This window comes from Cydia amplana, chromosome 23 (genome assembly GCF_948474715.1).
Source record: "Cydia amplana chromosome 23, ilCydAmpl1.1, whole genome shotgun sequence".
In the NCBI taxonomy this organism is placed as follows: domain Eukaryota; kingdom Metazoa; phylum Arthropoda; class Insecta; order Lepidoptera; family Tortricidae; genus Cydia; species Cydia amplana.
The window spans coordinates 2365408-2391944 of record NC_086091.1 but is presented as its reverse complement, the minus strand read 5'-3'; the positions used below and the strand labels follow the sequence as shown (position 1 = coordinate 2391944).

Here is a 26537-nt window from a genome sequence, read left to right as displayed (position 1 = left end):
GCACGTAACAATTTGAAATTAACGAAAACTGGTAGAGCAGAAAAAAAAAGTGCCTATTTTTTTTTCTAAGCTTGATAAGATAGCAAATTATACAACCTATCTGCCATTTTAATTTGGCAAACGATGTACTAAACACCCTCTATAAATCAATCTAAATGCTCATAAGTAAAGCAAACTTTTCTGTGTTATTAATTCAACACATTCACTGCCAGCGACCCGCTAAGCGGGTTCTCTGTTTGTAGGCACTTTTTGCTACATACAGGTACACCGGCCGTGTTATCGCCTACGCTCGTAGCTCGTAGCTCGAGTACAATCACCGATATAATAAATGTTTATTTACAGGCGTATTCGAATTATAATAATTTGATCTAGTTAGATGATTTCACAGTGTAAAAAATGACATTTCTTCAACCGAAAACGGCACTTTTGACACTGACAGATCAGATCCATATCTAATCCAGATAGAATAATTAAAATTCAAATACGCCTGTTATTAAAAAAAACCGGCCAAGTGCGAGTCGGACTCGCGTTCCAAGGGTTCCGTACATTAAGTCCGACTCACAGTTGACTGCACCTTTCTAATAGGTTTTCCTGTTAATCATATAGGTAGTAAAGAAGAACTATTTTGTGTATTTTTTTTTTCAAAATTGTAGAACCAGTAATTTTGGAGATAAGGGGGGGGGGGGGAAAGGTTGGATACAGACAGACGCACGAGTGATCCTATAAGGGTTCCGTTTTTTCCTGTTGAGGTACGGAACCCTCAAAATACTTATTAACTAAGGAAAAATATAGAACTCTTTATAAAACTAGTACTTATACACTCCTATCATAACATAGAATCTAACGATCACTTGTCACAACTTTCTACTTTCCACACGAAAAACTGCAATTGAAAAACTTCCCCATAATCAGTATTCTTTACTATCCTTTAGTTAGAGGATGATTTAGCGCAGTTTAAAACGAACAAACAAGTCGCATATATTCCAACTCAAGAGTTGCCAGTGCAATAAAAACTGCTAACTAAGTTAGCTACGTAATTTGTGAGGGAATTTTAGACCGTTTGACTCCCTGAGCGGCGGTGTTAAGCGTAGGTACAGTCAGATGTGGATACTTACTCTATGTGCATAGAAACTTGTGTGTATTCTACACGGTGGCTTAAAATAACGGCAATCCCGTTGCAGTTTTGGGATTATACTGAGCAACTTTTAATATTGCACCTCCGAAATGGCGAAAAATAATTTACCCTCCCGTAGAAAATAGTTCTTAATTTTTATGGAAGACAGTGTACGGTGATTTTATTAGCTTTTGTAAAGCGACAGCTGGTTTTTACAAGTAGCATGTGGACTACCGGCCGTTGACTCCAAAATGATGTTTAAACGCGTTTCAAGATTAATTCTGCATTCACTGCACACCACCACATTAGTTTACTGTATAATAAATAAGCTATCGATATTACAGTTTAAACAATATTAATGAGGAAAAACAAAGGAATTATCACGAGGCGTGACTATCAAGATGGCGCTCGAACCGAAAGTCCGAGAATTACTTAATGGACATGCAGTCCTCAATAAAAATGTTTCACAGTTACTGAAATAAAGTTGCGGAACTTTCCTTATATTATTATTTTACAAAGGCTTGCAATACAAAAGACAAAGCAAAATACCGTTCACGCATTATTTCCTAAAATAATATTTGCAAAGAAAAGACGTATCAGAAAAATGTATTGACCAACGAGTACTTACTCGTGAATAATTCGAAAGAAAAGGCAGAATGGTCGAAAAACAATTCCAGGAAGAAAAACAATGATATGGTAATATTTCTCCGACAATACGCAGGACCGATTAAATAATTCATATTTCCCGACTTGACCTGTACAAGAGACAGTTACAGAAGGTCAGGTTTCAATACATTATTCTACTGGTTGCGCCAAATAAGAAGCTGATTATTATTATTATTTATTTGGGCCCACAAAACAGGTTACAGTCAGTTGCGTTTACATGCATATTAGAGAGGAACATCGTTCTCAACTGGACTCTAACCCTAAATATGTGTGCACATTAAGAACAAAATTTACATGCGATAAACTTATGTCTATGTATCAACTATCAAATATGTCAAATAATATACCTACTTACGGTGTCAAAATTACAAACAATAGCTAATGATAAATCATGTCAGTATTACATGTGTTTGTAAAAGTGAGGAGAGACATAATGATGAAAATTACAATAGTACTTATAACAAAGAATTACAATATCTAATTATGGTTTAAGTACCTATTGGTGACCATGAACCGGATAACACAGCAAAAAAAACCTCAACAAGATAGACTGACTTGGACCTGCCGGCGGCCTAGCCAAGGTGACAATCGCTATCGCTACGACAACGAAAGTGCGACAGCGACAGTTGCGTTTCGAGCGTAAGCGATTGGCATGTTGGCTACACGGCCTGGTGGGCTAACATAGCCACCAAGTGGATGCTAGGCGGGGTAGGCCCAGAATATAGCGAGAAGACTTTGACATTACAACTGGCCGGAGGAAGCACAGAATCGGGAGTTATGGAAAACCAGGGGAGAGACCTTTGCCCAGCAGTGGGACACTCAAATAGGCTAAGATAAAAAAAACAACGGGTTGCACTCAGGGAGTGCAGGCAGAAGTGAAAACTCAATGACTATTGCAAAATGCACTATGTATAATTGAGGTTAACGCCATCTAGCGTTAGCGTTAATTACTTGAAACCCCTAAGCACATCACTGTTAGTACTCTAGTTATATTAATACCAGTTAGAGCGAAACTCACTAGATGGCATTTAAATCAATAAAGAAAAACTCAATGACATTACATGTAACAGGTTTTTGATCAGGTCACGTGTCCGTCTTACGGTCACGGTGGCCATCTTACGGTCACGTGATCGTCTTACGCTGTCTCGAGTTTAACATTTTTCCCCACCTCAAAAAGTGCACAGCGCCGCTAAAGAAGTTTTCACTTCAATAAAGTCCTACTTAGTAACGTTTCAAGATGGCCTGCTGTTATTGTCTGTCACAAAACTAGCCGTTCGAAACCCGTGTCTCAGTAAAAAGAGGACGTAAAAAATATGAGCCTCGGGAAATTTATGAACGAACTCCCGTGGAATCCTCTTCTGTAAATAATAGTTTAAGCACAACAAAAACGGTCGTAAATAACTGGCCTATGCCTTACGTGAGGATTTACTATTTTATTCGTCTGAGTACATGAACTGTGTTATTTACCTTCTGTTAGAATAAGTGCTGTTAATCACAGTATAACTAATATATTTTTATGACAAAATTTCCGTGGACTCAGACTCTGACATTAGTAATAGTTGCTGTTTAACCCCTCGTACTAAGTTAATTCCAGAGTATGACTCATTTAGACGGTGCAAGAACTCGCATGCGAGTTTAAATTACATTGGGTTATTTGATCGGTCTGCTGAATTTTTGTAACCTCAATGGTCCGCAATGTAACTAAAATCGCATGCGAGTTCGCGCGCCGTCTAAATGAGCCCTAAAGTCATCAGGAATATGCGACAAAATTGCATCATGCATAGTAAACCTTTCTCAACTGCAGACTGTACCATAATCCTTTTAATTATTAAACGTTATTTAATAACAGCACGGTAATTATTGAAATTATTTCATCCCAACGGTCCAACTGACAATTAAAAATTCAACACGCCACTTGGCTCGTTAAATGACCCCACTTCATTTTACTTTAAAAAGACATACATACAGTCAGTCATACTTACAAACTAACTACTAACTAAGCATTGCTGCCGCTCCTAGACGCTTCCGGTGCAAAAGTGCCCATAATACTCGCAGCATTGCCGCGCTGGATGGCTATGGATAGCCTCTGCACCAGAAACGACTCGGAGCGGGGGTCCTCCCCCTTCTGCCTAAGTCGACGGCCTATGTCGCGCACCATGTCTTTCGCGTCCGCCCCCCAGCAGCCCGCCGTTTCTACCGCGAAAGGGAGAAAAATGTACCCTGCTCCTAGGGGGGCATACTTTTGCCGCTTCACTCCAGCCTGAGACTCGGCCGCCGCTCCAGCCGCGCGCACCGTGCGACTGATATGCGAGGCGGCGAAGGTGCTGACACACGTAGCGTCCCACACCAAGCACCGCCCTCTCTCCCACGGTACGAGCGTTAGCCCATCAGGCCTTTTGCCATCCGTGCGACTAAGGCCTGGAGGCTCGAGTACCGACGGAATGCCCGCCGACCTGAGAGCCCTCTGAACTATATCGTTGAGGGCATGGTGACGCGGGTGCCTGCCAGCACAACGCCGGCAACTCAGCGCGTGGTGGCCGTCGGCCCCCACCATGGTACGAACCATTCTACTCCTTAAAAGTAAGAAAGTAAGGTCTAAAATAACACAGTGGCGTAGTAGAAAGAGGATCATTCTGAAACTCTAGTGGATTTCACGTAGCATTGCCATTGTTTACGAATATTAACGAATATTCTGACGGATTATGGAATAAGCATAAACTAGACATTGAAAAGACCTAACCTCCAAAAATCTACATTCGAAATTCAACCTTAAATTTTAAGCAAAAGGTTGAAAATGAAGTAGGAGTGCATGAAAGTAGATTTTTGTTTTATTGAGAGTGAATAATTCATTCCGTTCCGAACGTGCCGGTGCTAGTGTCGAGGAATTATAATATTAATTTTAACAGTGACATTTTCTATGAGACTCGTTTATAAATAACTTTCTGTTTGGTTATTTACCTATAAATAGAGAGCCCAACTCCCAAGCTCCAGTTAGAAAGTGTACCTAAACTATCAGATATAAAATAATCATCACCAGCATCATCATCATTCGCTTGTCCTTGTCCCATTCACTTGGGGTCGGCGCAGCATGTCCTTTCCTTCCATACCTCTCTGTCGCCCGTCATCTCATCATTCACTTGTCATTGTCCCATTCACTTGGGGTCGGCGCAGCATCTCCTTTTCTTCCATACTTCTTTGTCATCCGTCATCTCATCATTCGCTTGCCCTTGTCCCATTCACTTGGGGTCGGCGCATCATGTCCTTTTCTTCCATGCTTCTTTGTCACCCGTCATCTCATCATTCGCTTGCCCTTGTCCCATTCACTTGGGGTCGGCGCATCATGTCCTTTTCTTCCATGCTTCTTTGTCACCCGTCATCTCATCATTCGCTTGCCCTTGTCCCATTCACTTGTGGTCGGCGCAGCATGTCCTTTCCTTCCATACTTCTCTGTCGCCCGTCATCTCATCATTCGCTTGCCCTTGTCCCATTCACTTGTGGTCGGCGCAGCATGTCCTTTCCTTCCATACTTCTCTGTCGCCCGTCATATCATCATTCACTTGCGTTCGTTTCATATCATCTCTCACACAGTCCATCCTTTTCCTCGGTTTTCCTCTCCTCGTACGTCCCTCCACATTCATTCGTAATACCTTTCTCGTCACATGACTTTCATCCCTCCGCATCACATGCCCGTACCACTGTCTAGTACATCTAGTACACGTAGTACGGTCAAAAGTATTAATATGACCCATTTCGTACCTTGTCACAGTGACAATCAATATGAAAGTCGCTAGAAACCTCATACTATTGTCACTATGACAAGGTACAAAATGGGTCATACTCGTAAATTAAAACTCGACTGTACTAGGTAATTCGCTCTTACTTTTCCTAAAATATAATATAAATATGTATAATAGGTATTGATGGATATTATTCCAATTCTTGTTTTAGCAAATGCTTACGTAACATCCGCTTGAAAAAAAAAACTTGGAGCTTCGGCGTCGTCGATTAGTATAACATGTAATAATAACCTACACTTATCTCTAGTGAACTGGAATAATATGATTTAAACTGTCACGATTTTTACACATTATTAAATTATACAACGGGACTTAATCGCGTATCTAAGTTTTAAGATTTACCTCCGACGTTTCGAGGACGGCGTTGTCCCCGTGGTCTCGGAGAAGACACCACGACCACGAGACCACGGGGACAACGCCGTCCTCGAAACGTCGGAGGTAAATCTTAAAACTTAGATACGCGATTAAGTCCCGTTGTATAATTTAATAATGGAATAATATGATTAAGACGTCCAATCAGACAACGAATTGGTGATCTAAACGTACGCGGGTTTCTCGCAATTACAAGATAATTATCTTGTGTAATCCACGTAATACTACTGATGGATTAAATATATCCTTTATGTACACATAAACCCTCAATGATGCGTTCAAACGCCGCAAATTACGGCCAACATAAAAACAATTTGATTGTTACAACAAATTTCTTATTCTGTGTACGAGTATGACGTCGATGTCATACTCGTGTTATAATTAATAAAGACATTCAAATTTTGAACATCGAGATGAAACAAATTTGATTTGACCTCGCTTCTAGTCACAGAAAATATTAAAGTATTTTCTGTGCTTCTAGTATCAGATAGATGACTTTTTATTGTGGGCCGTGTCCGGGCCGAAGCTTCCGGTGCTTATTTTTCTATGACAGATGTCAGATCACGTGATGCCTTCCATAGAAAATGAAGCTCCGGAAGCTCCGGCCCGTACACGGCCCGGTCTAACGTGAGTGTGGTTCCTAAATACATCATAAGGAGCTTATATTCTATGTGTGTTAGAAAAGTAGTGTTTGTAACTGTGTGATTTTGTTTTAAGTATATTTATTAATCTAATATCCTAACATTGAAGGGTTTTTACAGAGGTATTTCTTGAGAAATAACATTTTCTATAAAGAAGCGGTTCACTTGATAGGGCCATCAGTCACCTTGAGTGTTGTTTCGAACCCTTTTCATTCGCTTTTCTATGTCATCCACTATAATCTGACCTGTATCGTTAACTACGTGGGCGTGTTTTTTTTTGTTGTCCCCTACGTTTTTTTTCAAATCTGGGATTTTTTATGTCATTTCTACTCAGAATCACGAGCTCTTTCTATCCTAATAGGAGAAAAAAAGTGTCCCAACATTTCCATACATTTTTCGATCTTTCCATTCCGCGATCGCCATACAAAGTCTATGAAAAATTGTGACGTAATGGAAATAAAAACCTTAGGACACTTTTTTTCTCCTATTAGGATAGAAAGAGCTCGTGATTCTGAGTAGAAATAAAATAAAAAATCCCAAATTTGAAAATAAAGTGTAGGGGATACCAAAAAAAAAACGCCCACGTACATCATTCGTAAAATGCTTTACAATTTCATCTGAAAAAATATACCTTGTAAGTAAACGTTTAAACGTTTTTTGTAATATGCGGAAATAAGATTTGATTTATGATTAGCTTAAGCACACATTTATGACAAGAACTTCATATAGTTGTAATTTTGCGTGTTGAAAGATCTATTACTAAGACTACAATTTTTTAAAATTGCATTTTGCGAATGGGGCCAATACCACAATGGATAATTTACCCTAAAGAGTTTTCTAAATCTTGCCACTATGATTTTGCAAAAGGGTCATTTTTGTCCATTAGGATTTATTCCGTATTTATTTCATTACTTTTTATTTAACTTAAGTATACTGGTTGTATTGAGTCGTATGCGTTGGGAATACGAGGAATTCTTGACTTGATTTATCGGTATGTGCTCCACCGATTTGCTTACGTTTTTGCGATGAAGAAAATAACCTTATTAGGTATTTCGCGTAACGATACTTGACTGAGCATAAACATACCTACCTACCTACTTACTTAGCTAAAACGTAGGTACTTAAAAATCGTTTATTATAAATATTTTCAACGGGGTCCCTTTGTTTACCATAAAGTATAAGTCATAATGTCATATTATCATTAGTCATAAAACTGAAAGCGTTAACTTTTCAGGATTTTCGTCAGGTTATCCTATAGATGGGTTAGGTTAGGTTAGGTTTGTTTTATGGCAATCCTGAAAAGTGACGCGTTTCTGAACCAAAACAATCATGACTAACGAAAATGCGGGCAAACAATACATTATGACTTTAAACTATTTGGGAAACAATAGAGACCCATTTTCAACTATTATATTAAATTTCTTACTATTCCGAATACGCCTAGAGCCTTTGACCAGTTGAAATCGTCATGAATTAGGTCCCTCGATAAGAGATAAGCTAGATCAGCTGTCAGCCTATTTTAGGCCAGATTAAGTTGATAACGATTTGATAAGGGTCAGACTTTGTTTAACCCTCTCAATGTCGAGGGCAGAAGACGTCATTGGAAAAAAACATTGTCGAAGCTATCATCATCTTCCTCGAGTTATCCCGGCATTTTGCCACGGCTCGTGGGAGCCTGGGGTCCGCTTGGCAACTAGCCCAGCGTGGGTACTAGTTTTTACGAAAGCGACTGCCATCTGACCTTCCAACCCAAAGGATAATCTAGGCCCTTGTTGGGATTACCTATCTGTTTCCTCACGATGTTTCCTTCACCGAAAAGCGACTGGTATACATCAAATGATATTTCGTACATAAGTTCCGAAAAACTCATTGGTACGAGCCAGGTTTGAAGTCACGACCTCCGGATTGCAAGTCGCACGCACTTACCGGGCCACCAGCGCTTCATTGTGGAAGCTCTAAGACAAAACGACATGTTTGAGTGACAAATTGTGTCGAAGTCAAAGGTCGCTTACTATAAGGACGAGATTTGCTTGTATTACGAATAACCTATCAAAGCGTCAAAATGGGACTTTTTGCTTGAAAACGACACAATTTTATATTAAAGGAAAAATTTACCGGGCAAGACTTGAACTTGTAACCTTTGGGAACGCCTGATTGCTCTAAACAACTGAGCCTGACTTGGGCCGGTGCTTCGAAAGGTCTTTAGTTTATTAATTAAGTCTTTTTTTTTTACATGTAGGCGATGCGGTCAATAAATCCTAAATTTCGACGTAGAGCTGTAATATACGTCCAAAATTAGGCAGAAATTATATTTTTTCCCCTTATTTCCTCACACCTTGTGAGTAACAAGTATGATGAAAAACATTGTGTGTGCCACGGGTGGCACAGGAATTACAAACTCGTGTTAAATGGGCTTCAATTCACACTCGTTCGTAACTTCTTGTTTACCGCCCTTAATACACAATGTAGGTACTATTGCTACATGACTATCGCAATCCGGATCCGAAATTATCCGGATCTGGATCCGGATCCGCGGGTCTTCCCATACATTTCAGATCCGTCGTGCAAACCCTATACATGACCTATGATGTCCTTGAACCATTGAAAAAGTAAATAATATTTATATGTATCAAATACCTACAAGTTCACAAGGTTATAACAGTAGACGCATAAATTAGATTCTACTTAGCCTAAATTGCGCATTTGCATACAAATTCATACCTAAATAACTTTAATGTGACATCCCACGGATAAAGGTACCTTAAGGTGGTTGGCGCTTACGTTATCACTACGTAATATAAAACAAAGTCGCTTTAAAACTACGCAATGGATTTTGATGCGTTTTTAGGGTTCCGCACCTCAAAAGGAAAAAACGGAACCCTAATAGGATCACTCGTGCGTATGTCTGTCCGTCCGTCTGTCACAGCCTATTTTCTCCGAAACTACTGGACCGATTAATTTGAAATTTGGCACACATATGTAAGTTTGTGGCCCAAAAATGGAACTGTAACGTAAATAAATGAATTTTTAAATATGGAGGCCATTTTTAGGGGGTAAATGAGAAAATTAAAGAATTAAGTTTTTAAACTACCTATATCGTGTTACATATCAAATGAAATGAAAGAGCTCATTGTAAGAATCTCAAATATTTTTTTTATAATCTTAGGATAAATAGTTTAGCAGTTATTCAAGAAAATAGGCAAAAAATAACCATTCCCCCCTTATTTCCGAAACTACTAGGTCTAAAATTAAAAAAAAATACACTAAATAGTTTTTTACCTATATATGACAGGAAAACCTATTAAAAATGTGCAGTCAAGCGTGAGTCGGACTTAATGTACGGAACTCTTGGAACGCGAGTCCGACTCGCACTTGGCCGTTTTATTTAAATAGATAGAGTAATTCAAGAGAAAGGTTTATGTATAATTTGTTAACCCGTGCGAAGCCGGGGCGGGTCGCTAGTTAATAATATCGCCGCTCCAATCAATACTGTTGCGCGGCTATGCGACGTAAGCGCCAGCCGCCATAAGGTACCTTTTCTCGCGGAACGTCACCTATAGTCGCGTGATTCGTAAAAGCACTAAGGTGAATTGTTATTATTATTAAAGTGCTAGGTTATTTGCTGTAAAAAAATATAGGTCTATGGGAAATACAATAGACTTATTTTACAGATATACTAATAATAGGATAAGATCATTTAGCAAAAAATAATTATCATACTTATTTTTAATATTTTTTGAAATAGGTATAATTTTTAACTGTAGATTTAACCTAAACTTAAAAACACAAACTTAATACCTACTAAATCCCGTCCAGGGCTGCCCCCGACGCAAAGGTCCCATCACGCTCGCTGCGTTACCGCGTTGGATTGCGATGGACAGCCTAAACTTTAAATTAACCTGCCTTTGGTTTTTTTGAGCTCACCTCTTTACGATTTAATTTTAACCAATATTACTTCCTTTCAGTATTCAGACATAGACATAGACATTATTTATTGGTAATAAGGTATTACAGGTCACAATTTTCAAACATATTTATCCTTATGTTATCCAATTTCCACCTTTAGGTATTCTTATTTTTATCAAAGATTTTATTTTACCTGTAACCGCCGACGGTGCTCGCAAAAATAACAAATACGCCTCTAAATCGTCCCCAAAATTCCACACACAGGGAATAGGCCCTTTATTTCTATGCAAATTAGTTTTATCACCGCGATTTCGTGCGCTATACGCACGGAATTCGCGTTAATTTACAAGCTTTGAGTTCGAACGCGCGAACGAGTCGAGAATTCGCACATACCAATGTAAAATGGCATTTTTTCTTACATATTTTTGTTATATTCTGTATTTATTGTGAGTAATAAGGTTTTTATGTTTTGAGATTGTAAGGGTTATCAACAGATTTAAGCAATAATTTGTATTTTCTATGCAAATTAGTTTTATCACCGCGACTTCGCGCGCGGAAATCGCGTTAATTTACAAGCTTTATATTTTTCTGATTAATGTACTATTTCTCTGTAACTATTTTATTTTTTATTTTTAACTGATATAATTATTAACATGGCTACTTGTAAATAATAATTTAACTTTATCTTTTGCCACACCCCAAGGGGTTTCATGTACTTTATATAATGTTTAGTATATTGAATGCAAATAAAGAAATGAAATGAATGAATGCTTTGAGTTCGCGCGCACGAACGAGTCGAGAGTTCGCGCAGACCAATGTAACTTGACATTTTTTGGGTTCCGTACCTCAAAAGGAAAAATGGAACCCTTATAGGATCACTTGTGCGTCTGTCCGTCCGTCTGTCCAAACATTCCCCCGCCCCCTTTATCTCCGAAACTACTGGGTCTAAAATTTTGAAAAAAAATACACAAAATAGTTCTTTACCTATAGATGACAGGAAAACCTATTAGAAATGTGCAGTCAGTCGTACTTAATGTAGGGAACCCTTGGAATGCGAGCCCGATTTGGCCGGTTTTTTTTCATATTCTTGTTATATTCTGTATTTATTGTGAGTAGTAAGGTTTTTTTGTCTTGACACCTGAAACTTATTTATACTGGTTCAGCTTATTTTTGTCTCGCCAGTTATCGTAAGCGAAGGAATGGCTCAGGATTGCCCTATTTGCAAGCAACAGGTCGGTAATGGGTTTTGATAACAAGTATAATGTAAAAGAAATTTGGCGAACGGAGCGACGTTTGCGTAAAGAAATCTTATAGTATGGATAAAAGAATATTTTTGTAAGGCTTGTTTATTAGAGGTTGTGAGAGCTGTTATTTAAGTCCATATACAAGGTATGTACTTACAAGGAAAAAAAAAACAAATACTTACTCTTTATTGCACACTTCAATTATATAAGAAAAGGAATGCTCGCCCCGACTTCGTACGGGTTACACAAAACGTAAACAAATTATATACCCATACCTACCTCAATAATCTTCCTATTAATAGGTGAAAACCCGCATGAAAATCCGTTCATCAGTTTTCGAGCTGCCGCAAACATACATATACACCAGACAGACCCGGCGGGGACTTTGTTTTTAAAGTGTAGTGATATTTCAGGACTAGTAGCAGTTAACATCTCGAGATTCTCGAGCCAGTCACAGTTTCTTGAAGATTCAATCTTAATTGTTTTCAAACCCAAATTTTTCACAAATTTTATAATTTTTTTTTAAATAATGCTAACCTTAAGTTCTTTAAGCTCTGTATTTGCCAATGGTAGAGTTCTTTTAGCTCTATTCTAAGGCTAGCAGTTAACACATCTCGAGCCAGTCGCAGCTGCTTGGAAATTCCATCTCGCACCGCTTTGTCCGCAGTGCCGACTGCCCGATTGTGCGATACTGCGCTTTGCGTGGATAGCAGTGTAACTGAAATATATTAGCGTTACATTGAGTGTTGATTTCAGTGATAGCAAAGACTCTGTATAACTCGGTAACTCCGTATATGATGAAGAATAATTTAGTCCAAGGAAAAAACGTGCCTCGAAAATCGAGAAAAAATCTTTCTCGGATAGATGGCGCACACCTTTGGCCTATTCTGGGCTAGATGGCGTTGACGATATTTAATAATTTTAACACATAGGTATCAGTGAAAGAACATACTAGCGTTGTATCTGCGTGTCCACTTCTACAGCAGCGTTAGGCTGCTTACTGCTGATGTGCTAATGCACTGTAAATGAAAAAGACTGTTCAGTTTAAATAATTCTAGTCTTAACTTGAAAATTGCATCTCACACCGCTTTGTCCGCAGTGCCGACTGCCCGATTGTGTGATACTGCGCTTTACATTGACAGCAGTGTAACTGAAACATAAACTAGGAATCCTCTAGACTGAGCATAGTAACGCTACCCCCTCTGCCACTTATACGGTAGTTTTACTCCATCTTCGAGTCAATCCCGTGCCGTGATTGGTCCGTGTCTTTGAACGGACCAATCACGGCACGGGATTCGCTCACCTCGTCCCCCCGCACCCCTGTATTTTTGGCAGCATCAGTTTCATGAAATAATTGCTCTAAACTCAGTCTAGAGGATTCCTAGTCTATGAACTGAAATATACTATCGTTGTAGGGATATTGCCACTAACTGGCCACCTGTTAGTAACTGGCCACCCTAAATTAAAATTAATTCTATTCACCTATAAACATCATTCATTTTAGTATTTCAATAACTAGCCACCTTTTGTAGAGCTTTCAATGAACTACATATTTGTTATAGCGTCTGTTACGTCTGTAATTATAAATAATACTCCTTTTTTCTTACTTTAAAAACACCCACACACGAAACCTATATAACTTACTTAATTATGTACATAATTCCTTTCAAACCGCGATAAACTCAAAATGTTGTCAGAGTGACTAGAAATGTTATTTCCGTGTACCCTTTAAATCAGTGTTTTTCAAACTGTGGGTCGCGACCCCATGGGGGGTCACAAAGCCTCTGCTAGCCTTAAAACAATACATAAGCGTAACATTTTTTTCGTACTAAGGGGGTCGTGTCATGGACAAGTTAGAAAAACACTGCTTTAAATGTTCAGTAGCCACCTTATCCACCTGGGCCGTGGTAAGCATTACTAGAGTATGCAGTATGCAATGAGTGCAGTTTTGTCTTACTGGATCCGGTCTGGCTTACTTCACACTTATGGAATATTACCTGTGCTATTCCGTATTGTAATTTTAAACTCGTGATATTTGAACTTATATAATTTTTATATCATTTTCACCCATGTTCTTTGACTGAAACTTATGTGTTAAAATTGAATTAAACATCAAACGGTGTCGTCAACGCCATCTAGCCGATCATAGGCCAAAGGTGTGTGCGCCATCTATCCGAGAATGACTTTTTCTAGATTTCCGAGACACATTTTTTTCTTTACACTTTATTCATCTTATACGGAGTTACATATATTCATATATTATGTATTTGCTTAAATGAACAAGTTAATACGTATTGCTATAGTTGTTTTAGGCTTTTGATCAAGTGTTTGCAAAACGCATGCAGCCGTCTTGTCAAACATGTTGTATGCTGAACGTGCAAGCTTGTATCTCTTCAAATGCGTGTGTACAGTCAGCGACAGATCTAGTTACATTTGTATCTAGAATCAGAAAAAAAAAACTTTTTTTACGATATAAAAAACAAACGAGCACACGAATTGCCTCAATTGCCTGTAAGCAATTACCGAAACCCACAAACACCTGCAACACCGGAAGGTTTGTGAAAGAGCGTTGCCAGCTTTTAAAATGGGAGTACGATCTTTTCTGGAAGGTTTAAATATATAAATACATACTTATATAAGTACATAGAAAACACCCATGACTCGGAAAAATACCTGTTCTCTTCACACAAATAAATGCCCTTACCGGGATTCGAACTCAGGACAATCGGCTTCACAGGGGTCACCTACCCACTAGCCACTAGGTCAGACCAGTCGTCAAAACATTTTCTGAAATCATCATATGCTTTTTCCACGCGACTGTACCCGTTTGCAGTGTTTGCTCTGGAAGCGGTCTTAGCCAACCTACAATGTAGTGTGTCTATTCAGAAAGCCTACCAGGAGACCTGTATAAACTAGACTTTTATACAACTGTATAAAACCTAAGACTTTTGCCTAAAACCAAAGAGAATAGATTTTATAGAGAGTTACTGTCATGGTAAATTATGTAGCCACAGTAGATTTACCGCCATCTTTTGACAGAAGAGTAAAACTGTTAGGACGCCATTTGACTTGATCCTTATTCTTTCACTGATATGTGTTAATTTGTAAATATTGAAATTAACGCCATATAGCCGAGCATAGGCCAAAGGTTATGACGCCATCGTTCGAAAAGATTGCATCATACCGCACGAGCGGTTTAACTTAACAATAGACAAAGGAAGTGTAAGGCCTGAGTGGACGCTCGAAGCGGAGCGTTCGGCTGGGCGTGCAGCGTGGCGTCGGGCTCACAAGTAATGAGCAGCGTGCACTAAGGCCGCTCCTATACGCTTGCATTTGTTTAACATGCACGCCGCACGCCCCGACCCGCTGCACGCTGCACGCCCAACTCGAGCGTCCACTCAGGCCTTACACTTACACTTAGCCGTTCGAGGCCAGCTACAAATCTAAAGACTACACAAATACTTACTAGAGTTCTTGCCCTGTGACGGACTTTCCTGCAATAAATTTTATATATCGGTCTTTTCCACATTGATCTTAATTCTTATTTCCGCTCCCTGCCTCATTTTGATAACCTTTCTGTTTGGGTACTTTTTAACGTACTACAGAAAATCTCAAGTTCTGCTGGTATTTCACATTCGCTTAGGTACAGAAACCCAATACTATCCTGACCTCCAACTCCATATAGAACTATACTAAACTACAGCTCAACTTAAGTTGGTATTGCACAATCGAATGCAAAACGTTTGGTAAACAGCTTCTGTGTGTTTGCTCGTTCGCTCGTAGCTCGCGAACGATTCTGAAACGTTTTGTTCGTGCACGTTTGCTTTAGCAGACTTGAGCAGAGGTGTTTAGGGCAGAACTTTGCTATAGGACTGATTTAGGGGAGTGTTTTTTTTAGTGGCTATATTAAATATAGGTACTAGAGTCAGACCAAGAAAAGTCTGCAGCGGATTTGATAGCCCACGCAGTGCAAGTGTTATTTAGGTACACGTCATAATTTCATAGAAGTTTGACATTTAAAATAACACTGGCACTGCGAGGGCTGTCAAATCCGCTGCAGACTTTTCTTGGTCTGGCTCTATTAGGTACTATAAATTTTGAAGTTAGTATTTTTCAATCGTGGCTGAATTCCGGATAGATCTGTACCATCGATGCCTATAACCTGTCAAAAATTACAATATGGCCGACGAATGTTTGAAATGTCACAGTATTTAAGAATTATTTCTCTCAAAATTTAGTTTGTTAGGCGAACTAAATCGACAATTCAATGTGCACAAATGATACCACAGTTAGGTCAGTGCTGTTCATATCGATATTTTCAAAGAATCAGAATCAGAAATATTTATTGTGTAAACTGTGTAGATACAAGAACTATATATCTAAGTACATTTTTTGATGAGTGTCAACAGTTTTACCCTTTTCGGGCATACAATTTATTTTATCTTAAAATAAGTTTGAATTAGAAAATATCGCAAAAATTCACCGCTAGGGGCGCTACTGTTGCGCGGTAAAGTTCAAATGTAACTTTAAGTTATTTCACAAATGTTACTTGGTATTTCAAAAATTGTACAATTTTATAGTAATAGAGACAAGAATAATTATTGGTATTGGTAACGTCACAATCTTACAATACAATCAACCACTTTTCTCGTCACAGTCATATAAATCGAGATTGTGTGTGACTCCTATAAAATTATCACATGGGTAGTAAGTGCAATATCTTACGTCTCGAAGTTATCGATATCATTTTATCGACATAATATACTCGTGACTATTTCTTCTTTGCTATTCCTGGTATCATTTTATCTGTCAATCTCATGTCAATTTAGTTCGCGAGTTTAATGGAGCCGACCTTAAAACTTCACTTACCCCCCCCCCACATTGCACAATGTATGAATGCCTATGTCCGATGTACGTTTAAATATACTAAATATTAACCCATTTTAATATGTTCTGTGTGTAAACCAGCTTGAAAATACATTTTCCTTCTCAATACCAATTTTCTCGTATTTTTCCTTCTCATTCTTCATATTGTGTTTAAGTCCTTTACGAGTGATCTGCATTTATTGAATAAATTATGAATTCCCTCCGTTCCCATTAAAGTATTACGATGGAAATAAAAGGTATTTCTTATGCACAAAGGTTTTTTGAAATCTTATTTCGATTTACTCGCGTTTCTGATGTAAGACAAAATATTATTTTTCCCGCTGTGTTTTATAATCTTTATGAGATTATGGGCTTTAGAGAAATATTAGGAGTTTATTATTTCATATTTATAAATGAGACTGGGATGCTTTGTGTCTCTCTACCACTCTTCCATATTAGTGTGACAGTGTCAGTTGCGTTTCGTTCGCTACTGAGCGTTAGCGATTGGTATGTTGGCTACGGGGTCTGTGTGACTACCACCAGCTTGGCACTGACATAAAGGCTATCGAGAACTTACTTTCTTTGCATTTCGCTCGTACTCGCATATTAGTGCGAGCGAGATGTATAGAAAGTAAATTACGTAGACGTTAGCGTATATGTCAGTTTTGACACTGTCAGTTACTTATGACACGGACTCTAAGCAGGGTTAGCGAGCTAGTAACAATTTGCGAGTATTATTATTTCATGGAAGTTCTTAATTTCTTCTTAAAACTGGATTTATCATGTAAAACCTGCAGTATATAGGTACTTGAAATAAAAAAGTCCAATTTCCTGCTACGCAAATCGCTTCCTAATTTAACCAAAGCCTTTTAAATCCTTTTTAAAACCGATGTCATTGTCATCGTATTAATTATAAAACTCTTTAGCTCAGCATTATTAACATCCTTAACTTAATAAACCATTTTTAGCCTGATCTGTGATTTCGTACAGTTATTATGTATTACCAGACCTTGTTATACTGGTCTTAAAATGGATTCTGACCTGCAGGAAACGAGTTTTTTTCAACTTTTTCTTAATAATTTTCATGATCATTTCCTTGTTACATCCTAACCCTTTCAAGTTTTTAGAATTAATTAATCGTTGAACATGATATTTTAGGTGGTTATGGATAATAAATAATGATGAAGATTTTGAAAAACTTTAGATAGGTACTTTTAAGGAATGTTGGTGCACACAGCTTTGAGCTGTCAACGAAGTGTGTGTGTGTGTGTGTGTGTTACAATTTGGTACTGCGACCAGGATATAAATCCTTATATCCTGGTCGCAGCACCAAATTGTAACACACGTGAGTCATCCGACTCACGTTAGACCGGGCCGTGTCCGGGCCGGAGCTTCCGGCGCTTACTTTTCTATGACCGATGACCGGTTATCACGTGATGCTTTCCATAGAAAACGAAGCTCTGGAAGCTCCGGCCCGGACACGGCCCGGTCTAATGTGAGTCATCCTTCATATGGGTGAATCAACTTTTTTTTGTCACTCTTTAAGGCTGGGTACGAACTAGCATCTTCTGAATCCGTGACATATATCACATTGCTCAAAACCGAAATCAAAATGTTTAATAATAATTTTAAGTGTTCCTTATAGGATTTATTTTTATTTATACAGTACCTACATATTTGGCAGATCTAAGACCCTTAGTTGACTGGACTAAAATCATTGATTAGCTCTAATTTAACCATCAAGTATTCCATACGTATTCGTCGAATTACATAATCCCCCTGAGCCCGTACCATGAGTCATTGACAGTGTCAAAACTGTCATAAACGCTTTCGAGAACGTAATTTACTTTCTATACATCTCGCTTGCACTAATATGCGAGTACGAGCGAGATGCATAGAAAGTAAATTACGTTCTCGATGACGTTTATGTCAGTGCCAAACTGGTGGTAGTGGTACTATTATAGGTAACACGTTCCCTTTTATCTCATGTCATAGGGAAGCGACAAGGACATGATTCCAATTATAATCACATTAGTTTACAGATTAATTCACAGAATACTATTCCAGATACGCCACTCTCAAGCTAATTAAAATTAGTGACCGAACAAAACCAGATTTTGGGCCGAAATCGAGGGTTCGGTTTTGCTCTAGTTTCGACCTAAATCGAACCTTCCGTCCGTCGGACTGAAAATACAGTATCGGCGCGGCCGAAAGGTTCGGCAGCTTTTTTTTTTTCGATACTAAATCGTCAGCCCAAAAATGTAAATTGTTCTTAAATTTCGTATTTGTGTTATGGATCTTCAGATTGAAAGCAAAATCTTACATGTTAATTTTATATGGCTGCTGCTGACGATAATCCTTACCGTAGCCTATGAACGCTTGCGACTATAGTTATAGAGGTGCTTACTCGTATCACATGCTGGTTTAGTTAACTGTGGACGCGCTATCTCGCTTGCACCAATGTCAGTACGAGGAAGATGCATTGTGAGTTAGTTTACACAGTCACTAGCGAATATAGTGTTAAACTCCTGATAAGGATACTGTACTCTCCTTCTAAAATCCCCAAAAAAATTAAAAAGTCAAAAGTCTAGAAATCTTGAGTCTAACATGCTTCTTACTCGGGATTTTGGGAACTTGTTTTCATAAATGGTGTATCTACAATATTACGTAATCCGTGTACCTATTAGTTCAATATGCTATAATCAAAATCATTGGAAGCTCCCTCTAATTGGCAATTTGGATTAGCCTTTGTAATGTCAGATTAACTTACAGACTATAATTATCTCCTATTAGTATTGTATGTCATAGAATTGGGAGATAGACAATCATACAGGGTGTATATAGGTAGTGTAGCTAAGACAAAACTGTGATAGATGTGCTAGTTGCAACTTTTTATGAAAAGTTGATTAAGTTCTCGGAAATTTCAGGAAAATTTTACAATAAATAATTATATTTTCAAAAAAAAAACTTTGGTTCTCCATAGGTTTTTCTAGTTTTCTTAGACCCCTTATATCCTAGCAGCAATTTATTGAAAGCCTCAAGTGCTACTCAACTTGTTTTTCGGGGTGTTTCTATGAATGTGAGTTAATATGTGTTCAAAAGGCGAAAGTTTTAAATATCACTACATATGTAGTATAAAACAAAGTCGCTTCCCGTGTCTGTCTGTCCCTATGTATACTTAGATCTTTAAAACTACCTACGCAACAGATTTTGATGCGGTTTTTTTTATATAGTGATTCAAGAGGAAGGTTTATGTGTAATTTGTTAACCCGTGCGAAGCCGGGGCGGGTCGCTAGTTTTATATAAATCTGTACCAAGAATGCTCATGTACCTGTGTAAGGCCTGAGTGGACGCTCGGAACGGAGCGTTCGGCGGGGCGTGCAGCGTGGCGTCGGGCTCACAAGTGATTTGAGCAGCGTGCACTAAGGCCGCTCCTATACGTTTGCATTTGTTTGACACTTAGGCCTGAGTGGACGCTCGAGTTGGGCGTGTATCGGGGTGGGGCGTGCGGCGTGCATGTTAAACAAATGCAAGCGTATAGGAGCGGCCTTAGTGAACGCTGCTCAAATTACTTGTGAGCCCGACGCCACGCTGCACGCCCCGCTGAACGCTCCGCTCCGTGCGTCCACTCAGGCCTTACACCACAGCATACAATAAACCGCTTACAGCCCTCGGTAATACACTTTGCGCACAAGAGGTTGTGTTCCCTTGTCATTTAAATTAAAGGCCATCCTCATTTCTAGAACAATGTCTTGTGTTATTGTCGTGTTTAAATATTTGTCTCGGTTTGTTTTGGGGCGCAGTAAACATATTAAGAGCAGAGCCCGTACCATGAGTCACTGACAGTGTCAAAACTGACATTTACGCTATCGAGAACGTCATTTACTTTCTATACATCTCGTTTGCACTAATATGCGAATACGAGCGAGATGTATAGAAAGTAAATTACGTTCTCGACGGCGTTTATGTCAGTGACAAACTGATGGTAGCCGTACAGTAAGTAGTGTAGCAAAGTTATAGACAGCGCATCAATTAATGTCACTGACTCTAAAAATATTAAGTATGTTATATTTATCTTCCTGACTACGTCTCATGTAATAATGACGGAAATATTATGTTGTAAGTAGGGGGAAACCTTTGCCCAGCAGTGGGACATTGTAGGCTCCTAATAATTATAAAAAAGCGTTCATTATTTTATGTATCGTTTGGCAAATTCTATAGGCCGCGTTGTCTGCTTAAGGAGGACGTATGTTTGTTTGTTACCGTCCATTTGGAAATTTCCATACTCAGCATCAAAATCATTTCTGCTCAACCATGCCAAATCAGTTTGAACTTTGAATTTATTAAATGATGATATGGTTAGAAAATTTAGAAATACATATTATGATTTTTAAAACATCACTTACTACTTATTACTCTTTCATCATATTCTCACAAAATAGTTTGACTTGTTACGCATAGTAGCGCAAATTTATTTACAACTAATTCTACTGTTTTTAAACTATTTCCCATGTAATTAATGTTTGCGGCCGCGAACAAAACCGTAACAATGTAATGTTAGTATTGTTGTTATGTCGTTTGCGGCATGCGCCTTTATTGTTACTAGGGCATCTTCATTATTTACACCTCCAGGGATTGAGGCCAGAAAATGCTTTATTGCACGCCAGCTCCACACACACACACACACACACACACACAGTTACACACAAACACGGACCCTGGTGTTGCGGGTGTCGACGGGTGACGGTAATCGCTTCCAGTCAGGCGAGTCGTCTGCTCGTTTGCCACCTATATCATACATATAAAATATTACAGGATATAACAAAATGACAATATGGACCCAATGAACTAAGAACCTTGTTTCTTTTATAGTCGGTTAAAAAACTACAACCAAAGTATATTAAACTATTTCACGCGTACAAAATACGATTCTCACTGTTAAATCCTACTCGGTTTAGTAAGTTTAGTAACATAACTAAATACACTGTAATTTAAGTATGCCTCGTTACGTAACATATGTTATCCGTATTCTCTAGCTACCAAAGACAAGTGTAATGAAGACAGCTTATGTGCTAAACACCTTGTTTCCCAGGGACGGGAAAAGCGTCAGCAGAAAAACTGTTGATCCGACCAACGAACGCGATATTGCACATGACATTAAAAACAAAACAATAATACAAATGCAAAAGTTTGAAAAGGCTTGGGAAATATTGAGCCCGATTAAAAAAAAATCACATGAACAATTAAATTCGTAACAAAATTTGACAGCTGAAATATTATGACAATAGAACACTATACATAAGTTGAATATATTTTTAAAGATTTAGTTAGATTTGAGCCAAGGAATTGACCTGGAGGCCAATTCGAATTTACTGTTTTCAATTTGATCTCATTTTAATTGTAATTTGTTTGTTACTATCATTGTAAATGTAAAATATACAATAATTATCAACTTAATGAAAATATGATACGCAAAAGTGTTTATTAAATAATAAATGTAATTTTAATTGTAATTGTTTACCTATTAATGTCACTCGAAGTTATGTATTTGGGTAACGTGTTGCAATAACGTGTTATGATAATATCATATTGTTATAACGTATTTATGGTATTTTAATAAAACCATCGACATGGATATGATGCCTTGCAAAACTAACGCCATCTTTTACCAGGAAAACAACAAAATAACCCAGATATTTATCAGACCGTTTAGCAGTCTTTATTCTGCACCCATCCTTGGCATCTACATTGTACATCACCTTACTATTCTGCACTTGCACAAAACGACTTAAGACCCCGAATTGTCAACTGACTTACGTCATTTATAATAAACACTAGTTTTGTCATGACAGTTAAACTCCATGTTGCATTTAATTATTGTCTTTATGGTACGTTAAATGTTTATTTGGAAAGTTATGTTATAGGAATTAGATTGTCGGGTTTATGAACAAACTGAAGCTTAATAGGGCGCATTACTGCGATGTTCTGCCGCCAGAGTGCAGCACTAGCACCCATCGTAAACCATGCATAGAGTAACTTATACATACTGTGCCTTAAACTGTTTTTAGAGTTCCGTACCCAAAGGGTAAAAATCGGGACCCTATTACTAAGACTTCGCTGTCCGTCCGTCCTTCCGTCCGTCCGTCAGTCACCAGACTGTATCTCATGAACCGCGATAGCTGAGACAGTTGAAATTTTCACAAATGATCTATCTCTGTTGCCGCTATAACAACAAATACAAAAATTAAAATAAAATAAATATTTAAGGGGACCCATACAACAAACACGATTTTTTTGCTCTATTTTTTGTTGATGGTGCGGTACCCTCCGTGTGCGAGTCCGACTCGCACTTGGCCGGTTTTTTTTTAATAAAATTGAACGTACATGAATCAAACACAACTTCATGTTTTTCAGCAATCAAAATAATTAGCCGAATATTTGTATTTGTAGTCCACAAACCAGGATTTTAGTTTGCGCAAAAATATTTAGTTGTTTATTCATGAAATTTAGGTACAAGCGCTATGTATGCCGTCAATGTATGCGCATTCATTAGTGTGTGTACGGATAGGCTAGAAGGGATAAAATGGCGCTGAAATGAACGTTCCATATAAAACCTGACCAGCGGGCTCAGCACGGTTCCATTTTTATCGACTGTCACTATGCCCGTCACTTTCGCACTTACATACTTGTTAGAACGTGACAGGCATGGTGATAAACGATAAAAATGCGACCGTGCTACTAGGGCTGTAATAGTCAAGAGGGCGCTGTTATTTTTATGTATAGGGTGACAGTTCAGTATAGTACGAAAAAATTAGTTCCAGTGAAATTCCGCAACATGGCGCGTGATCATATGTTCCTGGTCAGGCTTTACAAAGCACGAAATTAAAGTTTACTTAATATGTTGAGAGATGGCGCTGTCACATACGGTGGGATTTTTACATCGCGCAAGCGTTTGTTTTACGGAGATGGTATATAAAAATTGCTACTTACAATAACTAGCCAAATATTTGTATTACAAGCGCTATGTCGACAATGTAATACGCATTTGTTAGTGTGTGTACAGATAGGCTAAGTGTAAGGCCTGAGTGGACGCTCGATTAAGTGGAGCGTTCGGCGGGGCATGCAGCGTGCCGTCGAGCTCCCAAGGGATTTGAGCAGCGTGCACTAAGGCCGCTCCTAAACGTTTGCATTTGTTTAACATGCACGCCGCACGCCCCGCCCCGCTGCACGCCCATGCAACATGAGCATCCACTCAGGCCTTACACAGGGATGAAATGGCGCTGAATAAAATAACGATCCATATACAAAGCACGAAATCAAAGTTTACTTAATCTGTTGAGAGATGGCGCTGTCACGTACGGAGCGATTCCTACACGAAAACATGTCTAATTTTCTTTTTTCAGTTCTGATTTGTGACTTTCCTTACTATAGCAGTAGAATAGGTCAAACACAAAAATGTGTTCGCGTCTTTCCTGTAGACATACATAGAAGTTAAGGGCTATTAAGGCTAAGTTTCTTAATTTAACCCTTATCCACATGAAAAGGTACTCCTTTTATTTGGATAAGTATTATAATCATTACCTACATGCCCACAAGCTGTTAACTATTGACCACAGAAGAGAAAACTTGTATGTTCACGCGAACTTTGCCAGCACCACCAGTTTGGCACGGACATAACCGCTATCGAGAACGTAACTTACTTTCTATGCATCTCGCTCGTACTCGTACCTATATTAGTAGGAGCGAGATGTAAATATAGAAAGTAAACTAAATAGACGTTAGCGTATATGTCAGTTTTGACACTGCCAGTGACTTTTGTGAAGTTCTTACACATTAACTATGGCGATACTGTAGGAACAGTTTTCTCTCTTAAGGGGCCCACTAGCTGATTAACAGTCCTCCGGACGGTATTGGCCTGTCAGTTGTTCGGAGCTGTCAACTTTTTGTTGTAACTGACAGGCCGATACCGTCCGGCGGACTGGTAATCAGTGGGCCCCTTTAAAAAGCGTCATTTTACAATCTCAGTTCGTCAACAGTCAATCATTCTCGTACATCTGTTGTGCATTTTTAGGAGAATACCGATAGTTTGTGTTAGGAACACCCGCCCGGTGCCCGTGACATAGGCTAAGAGCTCGCTCACAAAACTAGACGCCTTTTTCAGATTTTACTTGATATTCAAATGAAATCATCAAAAATCATTTATTGTCAGGCAGGCCCTTACAAACTAACATAAATACATAGAATATTAATAATTATAATCATACAAACTAAAAATCAATTTGGCGACATAACATTTTCTCTATCGCCTGTTCTGGTATAGGATTCGGCAGATTATAAGAATGGGGCATGAATGAGGCCAGTACAGCGGTGTGGTGTGACTACACGATTGGCTGGAATTCGTGCCCAAGGCCCGTCCTGAGTACGTCAATGGCTGAAGTACACGTAATGGCGCGATAGCAGCTGGAACACCCTCAGCTCGTACGGGTCTTCTTCTGAACGTATAACCGGCGGAAACCTGCAGGCCCTATAAGTGCACTGGCGTTCAAAAGTATATGGACATGTTTCAACCGTAATATTAAGGCATTACGGTCGACATCTATCCATGCACTTTTTAACGCCACTGTACCTACATAAAGCACCTTATTGAAAATTGTCCATATAAGTAAGTGTAAACATTCGATAGCTTGACGGACGTACGTGTTTGAGTTACGTCTCATTTTGAATGGGATTTTGAGTTTCCAAAACGTCTCGCTTGGCGCGCTGTTCAAAATCCCATACAAAATGAAACTTGACGCCAACGCGCGTCACGTCACGCTATCGAATGAAATTTACACTGGGGGAACGGATAAAAAACCGATTACCACTTTGACACCTAGCTCTCGGTATAAAAAAAGTAAAAAAAAGCTCTATTGTTACCGGAGCTAGTTTCGATGCCGATTTTTTTTTTAATTCAACGACCGTATATTTTTTTACGAACGTTTTGATTTTCATAGCTAACGTTAACAGCAAATAGTGTTAGGATAACTGAAACAAGTGGGTCAAATACGAGTTTTTATAGAACAATGAAAACAGTTTACTTTTTTGCACCTCCTACTTTGTTAATATATCAGTTTCATTTCTCCACTACCTAAAGGTTGTCTGGAAGAGATCGCTCTTAAGCGATAAGGCCGCCTGTTGTTTACCTCTGTCTTCATGTACCTATTATTTGTGTTTCCATGTACATTTATTCTGAGCTTGTGCAATAAAGAGGATTTGTATTGTACTTTCTATGAGTGGCGAGTATAATATACCTATGGCTCGATTTCCACCGGTTTGCCTTATTTTCAAACTGTTGATCAGTTTTCTATCGCTCTCAAGAAAAAAAGGAAGCCAAAGTAGCTTATTTCTCAATTTACAACATCAACTTACACCTTAATCTGCCTGAAAAACTAAATAACATGCAAATACATGCCTTTTCGTGCCCTTGGATAGCTAACAGTCGCATAATTTTTCCAACATCTTAAGAGAGAATAAAATCCATTCCCAAATGAACTTTAACGCACGTATATAAAGTTTATATTCCTATAAAACGCTAAAGGGAGAAGCGACGGTTTTAAAACAAGTGACGATGCCGTCCTAAACACACTAGTATATGGCAAACAGGACCATTTGTACTTGGCATTATGAACAACATTGTAGTACAACAAAATGTCGAATGTTCATAGAGAATTGTGAAGACTTACGACCTTTTGTAAATAATCTTTCATTATGTTTTAAATAGTAGATAGTATTCGTACGATGTTCATCTTTGCAGGTCTTTTGAAAGTGACTTTGTTATAAATTTTCTTAGTTTTTAGGGTTCCGTACCCAAAGGGTAAAAACGGAACCCTATTACTAAGACTCCGCTGTCTGTCCGTCCGTCCGTCCGTCTGTCACCAGGCTGTATCTCACG

General features: G+C 38.6%; 1 long non-coding RNA gene across 1 annotated transcript in view; it reads left to right on the top strand.

Annotated features, from left to right (window-relative positions):
• Window positions 1-26537, top strand: part of LOC134658881 (uncharacterized) — a 379350-nt gene that overhangs the window by 243735 nt on the left and 109078 nt on the right. The gene's annotated exons all lie outside the window — the stretch shown is intronic.